Source organism: Zalophus californianus, chromosome 2 (genome assembly GCF_009762305.2).
Source record: "Zalophus californianus isolate mZalCal1 chromosome 2, mZalCal1.pri.v2, whole genome shotgun sequence".
NCBI classification, from domain to species: domain Eukaryota; kingdom Metazoa; phylum Chordata; class Mammalia; order Carnivora; family Otariidae; genus Zalophus; species Zalophus californianus.
The window spans coordinates 196,071,239-196,079,168 of record NC_045596.1 but is presented as its reverse complement, the minus strand read 5'-3'; the positions used below and the strand labels follow the sequence as shown (position 1 = coordinate 196,079,168).

Below are 7,930 nucleotides of genomic sequence, written 5' to 3'. Positions count from 1 at the left end.
AATGATAAATATTCAGTTACCCAGAAAGATGTAATCATTTTAAATTCGTAAGCGCTTGGGTGCCTGGGTGGCTCAGTCAGTTGAGCATCTGCCTTCGGCTCGGGTCATGAGCCCGGGGTCCCGGGATCAAGTCCTGCATCAGGCTCCCTGCTCAGCGGGGAGTCTGCTTCTCCCTCTGCTCCTCCCCCGGCTTGTGCTCTCTCCCTCTCAAAAACAAATTTAAAAAAATTTGTAAGCCCTTAAAAGTGCTTTCAAAATATGTAAGCAAAAATTAATAGAGCTAGAGGAAAAGTGTTACAAATTCACTAATACAGGTAAGATTTTAAATGGTCCCATCAATCGTATAGATATCACATATTTTGTATATGGTATGTGTCTTAGTTTGGGCAGCTATCACAGAATACCATAGACCCGGTGGCTGATAAACAACAGCTTATGTATTTATTTCTCACTGTTCTGGAGGCTGGAAGCCCAAGACCAAGGGGCTGGCAGATTCCAGGGGCGAGAGACCATTTCCTGGTTCATAGATGGTTGACTTTTTGATGGTAGGAACGAGGAGCTCTCTGGGGTCTCTTCTACAGGGACCTGATCACCTCCCAAAGACTACCCAAATACCATCATGTTGAGGATTAGGTGTCATGATTATGGGGATTAGGCTGTATGAATTTTAGGGGGACACATTCAGTATGACTCTAAAAATCCTAACATAGTTAATCCTTCTGATATTTTAGGAATTTTGATAATAAATATTGTCTTTTGATTTTTTCAGTTACACAGGCAATGCACACTTGTTCTGTATGAAACACTCAAAAATTAAAAATTATAGAGAAAAAAGTTATAATCTATTTTCATGCCTCCACTTAGATTATCAATTAGTTTTTCTCCAGATGAATAGTCAATCAACTCTACATGATTGATCAGAGAAATAGTCCACTGCCCTCCTTCCCCACTCACATAAAGGCTACCTTTATCATAAACTGAATGTTGGTGTCCGTGTGGTCTGTTTGTGTCTTCTTTGTTCGGGTGTGTTTTTTTTTCTGGGGGGGAGGGGGACTCTGCCACATATTTCAAGCCTCACTGTCATTATAAACAATAATAACTGGTGGAAGTTATTATTGGGGGAAGACACCATTGTTACTCTTTATAAAAATATTCTTGTTTATTCTTACACATTTTCCCTGTACAGTGAATTTTTTTTTATTATGTTCAGTTAGCCAGCATACGGTACATAATTAGTTTTTGATATAGTGTTCAACGGTTCATCAATTGTGTACAACACCCAGTGCTCATCACCACATGTACCCTCCTTAATAACCATCACCCGGGTTACTCCATTCCCCCAGCCCCTTCCCTTCTGTAACCCTCAGTTTGGTTCCCGGAGTCCGGAGTCTCTCATGGTTCGTCTCCCTCTCTGATTTCTCCCCCTTCAGTTTTCCCTCCCTTCCCCTGTGGTCCTCCCTGCTGTTCCTTATGTTCCACATATGAGTGAGACCCTATGATGATTGTCTTTCTCTGCTTGACTTATTTCACTTAGCATCATCCCCTCCAGATCCATTCATGTCAATGCAAATGGTAGGTATTCATCCTTTCTGATGGCTGAGTCATATTCCATTGTATATATGGACCACATCTTCTTTATCCATCATCTGTTGAAGGGCATCACGGTTCATTCCACAGTTTGGCTATTGTGGACATTGCTGCTATATACAGTGAATTTTTACATTGGCTGGGATAATATCATGAAAACCTTTATTTTTAAGCCCCACTGTCTATATTATCACTAGTCTATGGGAAGTGACTATTTAGCCAACTTATTATTCTTTTAAAACGCATAATATTTACTGGATTCTGAGAGCCAATCCTTAAGTAAAGAGACAAGTGGACTATCTCACAGCAGGAAAGAACCCAGAATCTGGACCTGGACTTCTGACTCTGATTTTGATTTCACCACATACAAGTTTTATCACTGTACTAAATATCTCTAGTCTTATTTTCCTCATGTGTACATTTAGGGATCATATTAGGACCTGCATAAAGTAAGACTACTTTGCTTCTGGCTGCAGGGAGGTGATAATAATCCCCTTCAGTACCCTCTTCCTGATTGATTCTACTTACGTATGTAAGTGTAAGGCAAGTTATCAACCATTATCTAGGGAGAAGAGGGAAATGTATGAAAATCCTTGAGTCAGCCACTCCTGAGGACACTTGTTGTAGACAAGTGTTCATTCAGAATCAGGGGGATCATTGTTTTGTGAGGAATCCAAGATTTTCTGGGTGAGGCTTTCCTGAGCTCTGTGAGATTCTGGGTCAGGGTCAGCTAGCCAAAGCCCACTAACAGAGAAGAGAGACAGCAGGTGAAGTAAAATGTGAGGGGTAGGTTGCACTAAATCCCTGGCCTCAAGACAAGGGCCTAATTTAGGAAGAGAACTTGTTCTTCTTCAGGCTTTGGTTAAGGAGGAAAGCCCCTCCGCTTTCACCTATGCTGGAAACTATGTTTGCTTGGCAGGACAAGAGCCAAGAACACGAGGTTGTCTCAGTCATGAGACATCACCGTGGCCGGGACAGGGACCTGAATCAGCAGGGTCATTCCTGGAACAGGAGAATTTCCCTGGTGAGATGAGGCAGGACCAGTCCTTATTAAGGAGACATGACATGGCTGGGCACAGAACAGATTTCAGATCTCTGGAGACCAGAAGGCCCACCTCTTCAGGGGGATTAGGGCCTTGGGAGGTGAGTCATAAGAGGTAGGTGATGGTTTTCATTCTATGAAGCACTAGAGAGATGCCTGGAAAAATACAAGGTCTAATTGTGACTGTATTTGGACTTGGAGTTGCAGTAGCAGATTATACTCGTTCCCTGAGAATAACTGGGAAAAAAAAGTCATACGAACCATCCCAGGTTTTTCATAGGGTAAATGTTCCATGAATCCTAGTCATTTTCATTTTACTACCATTACTGTTCTTCCTGGGGCCTTGATTTGTTAAATGCTAACAAAAGAAATTACCCCAGCCCTGCACCAAACGTTGCTAATCGCCGTCCTTGTTTATTTTACGGGCATTCATTGTCCACTATATATTTCAGTTAGTGCTCGGATCACAATGGACATTCTCTTCCGCGTTTAGTCACCTCAGTCAAACTTATAAAAGAGGAGGCTCTAAACGACTTTTTATTCAACCCCGTTACACTGCCATTTGTCTTCTCTTTTCAAGGAACTTCGAAGAGGTCTCCACGGACTCGGCACTATGAAGCTATTTCTCCTTCTCGTCTTCGTCGTCCTCTTCAACTCTCAAGTAATGCCAGGTAAACCCTCCTTGGTGTATCCTGAAACCGTGCCCTGCTTTCTTGTTCAATCTGATGACATTCACAGATATGCTCTCCTTTCCTGAAGCTTCCCCCTGCGGAGGTGTGTTTGAACTAACATTCACCACCCTCATTCTCCAGATACCGTGTATAGTGACTGGCTGTAAGAGCAGGAAAGGAGGAACCAGAGAGGTTTTCCAGAAGGAGGCAATGTATTAAGAACCATGGCATTTTGGAAGAAACTTGAAGGTGCATCCTGCTCCAGGTCTTGAGCAAGGGGTGGCAAGAAGAGAGGGAGAGAGGGAGGCAGGGGCCTGCCTGGTGTTCATTCCTGACATCACGGAAGTGCTGAGTATCATGGAACAGCTCGGGGGCTTTACAGAGAACTACAGTTGCTTGGATTTGGGGGGAGAAAATTGGCTTGCGTGGGTGAGCACCGTGAGGGTCTGTCAGGTCACTGAGAGTTTGAACCTTGCTTCCCCCAGAAAGCCAGCCATTCTCCCATATTGCCATGTTGGGCTTGGCGCTCACCCACCTGAATCCCCCACCTCTACTTTTCTCCTCCTCTAATATTCTATCTTTACACAAACAAATTCACCCAATCGGATGATCCACTCCTGGGTCTCACTGCTTGGGGCTCCCGTGTCCTCTAGAACACCACTTCCCAGAACTGACCGATGAGAAGCCAAGGGGACAGGAGCTGGGTAGGGCAGCGTACCCCCTTTCTGCTTTGGGTCAAGAAGAGTCTGTTCACTGTGGACCCACTGGGCATGATGACTGGTTTTGTTGCGTCACTCAGAATAATGGCGCAACCTCAGTTTCCTCACTGGGCTGATTTTTCACCCAAGAGCCGAGGAGAGTAGATTATGGTGGGCTGTGAGAGAATGTGTTTGGGGAAGAAGAAGGAGAGAATCACAGGCTGCTCCCAGCGTGACTCTTGGTGACCGAGCTAGGGCAGGGATGCCAGTGTCCCTGGGGTTGGGGAGCCCCGATGTCAGAGCTGGCTTCTGTGGTCACAGCTTCTGTGACGAAGACAGGATGGGCAGGGGGCCTTTCACGATAGCCTCGACCATGTGGCATGAAGATAGGGTGCAAGAGCCCACCATAAGCAGGTTTATGAAAGCTCCCTGCTAAAAGCCCCATTCTAACGACTTGCCCCAGTAGAAGGGGACAGGTTGAAGACAGCGTAAACAGAGCTGGGATCCACAAATGGGGTGAAGTAAGGGAGTAAACCTGCCTCCCACCCTCGAGTTGTTCCACAAAGGGTGTGTAAGGCCCTATCACTAGTCCGAGGCCCCATGAGGTGTGCAGCCTGGGTTTGAAGTTGGTGACTTCTGTTAATGATCCACGGTGGGCAGGCTGGGCGATAGGGAGCACGGAGGCCCTTCCTTCTCCGGGCTGAGTGCAGGCTTTCTTTCCTCCACCTTCTAAGAGGCGGGGAAAGAAGTCTTCCTTCTTCAGGCCTGGCTTTGAGTCAGGTAGGATTTTTTCCCCTCTTTTGGAAACCTTTCTTAACTCAGCCAGTGCCCCTGGTTATTCTGGGTCTTTCCTTTTAGGGACTTGAATTTCAGATCTTTAATCCTATTTTTAAGACATAGCTGATAAACCCTGAAGGCAGGGATTCTAAGCCTGGGAATTAGGGGTGGACTTCAGAGAGCTGGTGACATTCCTTAAATGCTTTGGGGCACACTGTGTGAGTACACTTTTGTATTTGACCCAGTATGTACGTAGGTCTTCCTTCCCCAGACTGGGGCTGTAGTATCATCTCATTCTCCGTGGAATCGTCTCCCAGGAAGATGAAAACCAAAGTTTTAATGTATTGCTTCCAAAGGACATTGGCAATCCCATAATCAGTCTCCGGGGTGAACGCTTGCCACTCTGCGGCATATCAACCCCGGAGGAGTATTTGAAGTCTTTGATTTCAGCCTCCAATTAACAGCATAATTTCTGTTCTTAACGAGCTCTTAAAGACTGGCAGGGTCTTCCTGTTGAGCAAGCCAGCAGGAGCGACAAGGCAGGAAGGAGGAGGAGCGTGGGACAGCGTACGTTCTTGAGTAATGACGGTTGGGGGTTCCTGGTTGTTTCTTCCCCTGTATGGGGGCCTTGAGTCTTTCTTCCAAAAATAAACCATTTTTGCTCTTTCTACAGGTTATAGGCACGGTGAAGTGTATCATTTCTGTGACTCACATACAAGCGTGTGCCTGAGGAGGAAAAGAAACTGTATGATTCGCATGCCGGGGATATGCCCCGGAAGGAGCTTCTGTTGCATAAGGATGCATAAGTGAATGGAAGAATTCGTGTTTAATGAATCTACCCTGAATTAAGTAAACTGAAGAAGTCACGCTTAATGGACCTACCCTGAATTAAATTGGAAGGCTGAGGCCTCATGATACCATTTTCTTCATTCAGTGATTCATTTATTTTGTTGGTACCTCTCAAGCACCTACTCTGTGCTAGGAACTGTAGTGGCGTACTGGGGGCGGGAAGCATGGGTTCAAGGTATGTTCTGCTAAGAAAACTCACACACGTGGAAATCATATCCACGTTGGGTGGTTCAAAGATGTCTTCCCAGTGAATGCCATATATGAGCCAAGTCTTTAAAAAAAAGTGGGTAAGAATTAGTGAGGGGAAGTTGAAGGGGAGGTGGGGTGTGTTTCATTGTGAAGGTCACTATCACACACACGTGCCCATCTCACGGTAGGGGGTAGTTCGAGAACCAGAATGTGATGAAATGAAAGTAGAGAAGGTATGGTCAATAGAAGCAGGACTTCAGATGCTTAAGAAATTTTACTCTATCCTTGAGGCTTTAGGGAAACAACAAAAAATTTTAAATGGAGGTGGGGAAGAGGGATTGACTTACACCCTTATGGTTCCTTGGCAATTTATGTTTGGGTTGTAATTCCACACTTCATTTTTTTTTAATTTTTAAAATTTTATTATGTTATGTTAGTCACCATACAATACATCATTAGTTTTTTTTAAATTTTTTTATTGTTATGTTACTCACCACACATTACATCATTAGTTTTTGATGTAGTGTTCCACGATCCATTGTTTGCGTATAACACCCAGTGCTCCGTGCAGTACGTGCCCTCCTTAATACCCATCACCGGACTAACCCATACCCCCACCCCCTCTCCTCTAAAACCCTGTTTGTTTCTCAGAGTCCATCGTCTCTCATGGTTCACCTCTCCCTCCGATTTCCCCACTTCACCTCTCCCTCCGATTTCCCCACTACATTTTTCCCTTCCTTCTCCTGATGTCCTCCAGGCTATTTCTTATGTTCCACAAATAAGTGAAACCATAGGATGATTGACTTTCTCTGCTTGACTTATTTCACCTAGCATAATCTCCTCCAGTCCCATCCATGTTGATGTAAAAGTTGGGTATTCATCCTTTCTGATGGCTGAGTGATATTCCATTGTATATACGGACCACGTCTTCTTTATCCATTCATCTGTTGAAGGGCATCTCAGCTCTTTATTTTTTTGGTGACGTTGTTTCCAGTTGGCCATTGAGAGCTCTTCCAGGTCTCTCTTGGGTCCTCTCAACGTGCCCCATTTTCTGAGTATTTTGTTATTTTATGGCACTATAAGATACTCCAGCTTCATTTTGCATTTTCTCAGCCCCAGTCTCAAGGATCCTTGATTCCATCTACAGAAAATGGTATTTGGAAACAGAGATCCAAGGGGTACCTGGCTGGCTTAGTTGGTAGAGCATGCGACCTTAGATCTCAGGGTCGTGAGTTCAAGCCCCACGTTGGGTGTGGAGGCTACTTAAAAAAAAAAAAAAAAGACATTTAAAAAAAGAAACAGAGATCTGAGTACTCCGCGTGCTCATTGCTGCTGAGATGGCACAGATTCTCATTTCTCTCTGACTACATTTAGGAAACATGTATGGATATTAATTCATTTATATACACACCTGTATATATTTTTGTATCTCTCTGTGTATGTATTTTAAAAACCCATGTACCTCCTCAGTGTCTTCAATTTCAACCCAGCACCACGGTGGTCCTTCTCATCTCCCTCTTTTTTAATTTATAACCTTTTTTTTCCTCCACCAGTGACAAAACTGGCTCTTACTTACAGTGCATTTTCTCCTTTGTTCAACTCTTATATGTACAAGTAGTTTTAGAATTGCTAATCCAAACAGTTGTGAGAAACAGATCTAACAACCAGAGTCCAGTTCTTGTGTAAGGACTTTTCATCTTTAGTCTTGGATTATCAGGTCAAAACAGTTCCTCAAAGTTCGTTAGGTCAGTTCTTTCTTCCCCGCTGCATTTAGTGTGGTCATAGGATTAATCTGCAATACTGTTAGAGTCATTTGTTGTAGTCAGCATTTCATTTTTCTGCCCACATCGAGCTAATACTTTTTTAATTTATGTATATAGTAAAAATTAAACTTTGTGGTGTAGCATTCTAAAGGATTTGCAAATGCAGAGTTCAGTATTCACCACCATTCATCTATACGGGGCAGTCCCTCACCTCCAATTCCCTGTACCGGTCCTTATTGTCATCCCCTCTTGTGACCCCTAACCCGTGGCCAACACTGACCTGGTTTCTAACCCTACAGTTTTCTTTTCACGAGTGCTATAGTAGATGGAATTAAATAATCTGTAGTCTTTATA

General features: G+C 44.0%; 1 long non-coding RNA gene across 1 annotated transcript; it reads left to right on the top strand.

Annotated features, from left to right (window-relative positions):
* The first annotated feature begins 2,504 nt into the window (after window positions 1–2,504).
* On the top strand, window positions 2,505–5,695 carry LOC113924896. The gene is made up of 3 exons (XR_003520842.2): window positions 2,505–2,744; window positions 3,210–3,300; window positions 5,449–5,695. It is a non-coding gene; the product is annotated as an uncharacterized LOC113924896 (long non-coding RNA).
* The last annotated feature ends 2,235 nt before the right edge of the window (window positions 5,696–7,930 follow it).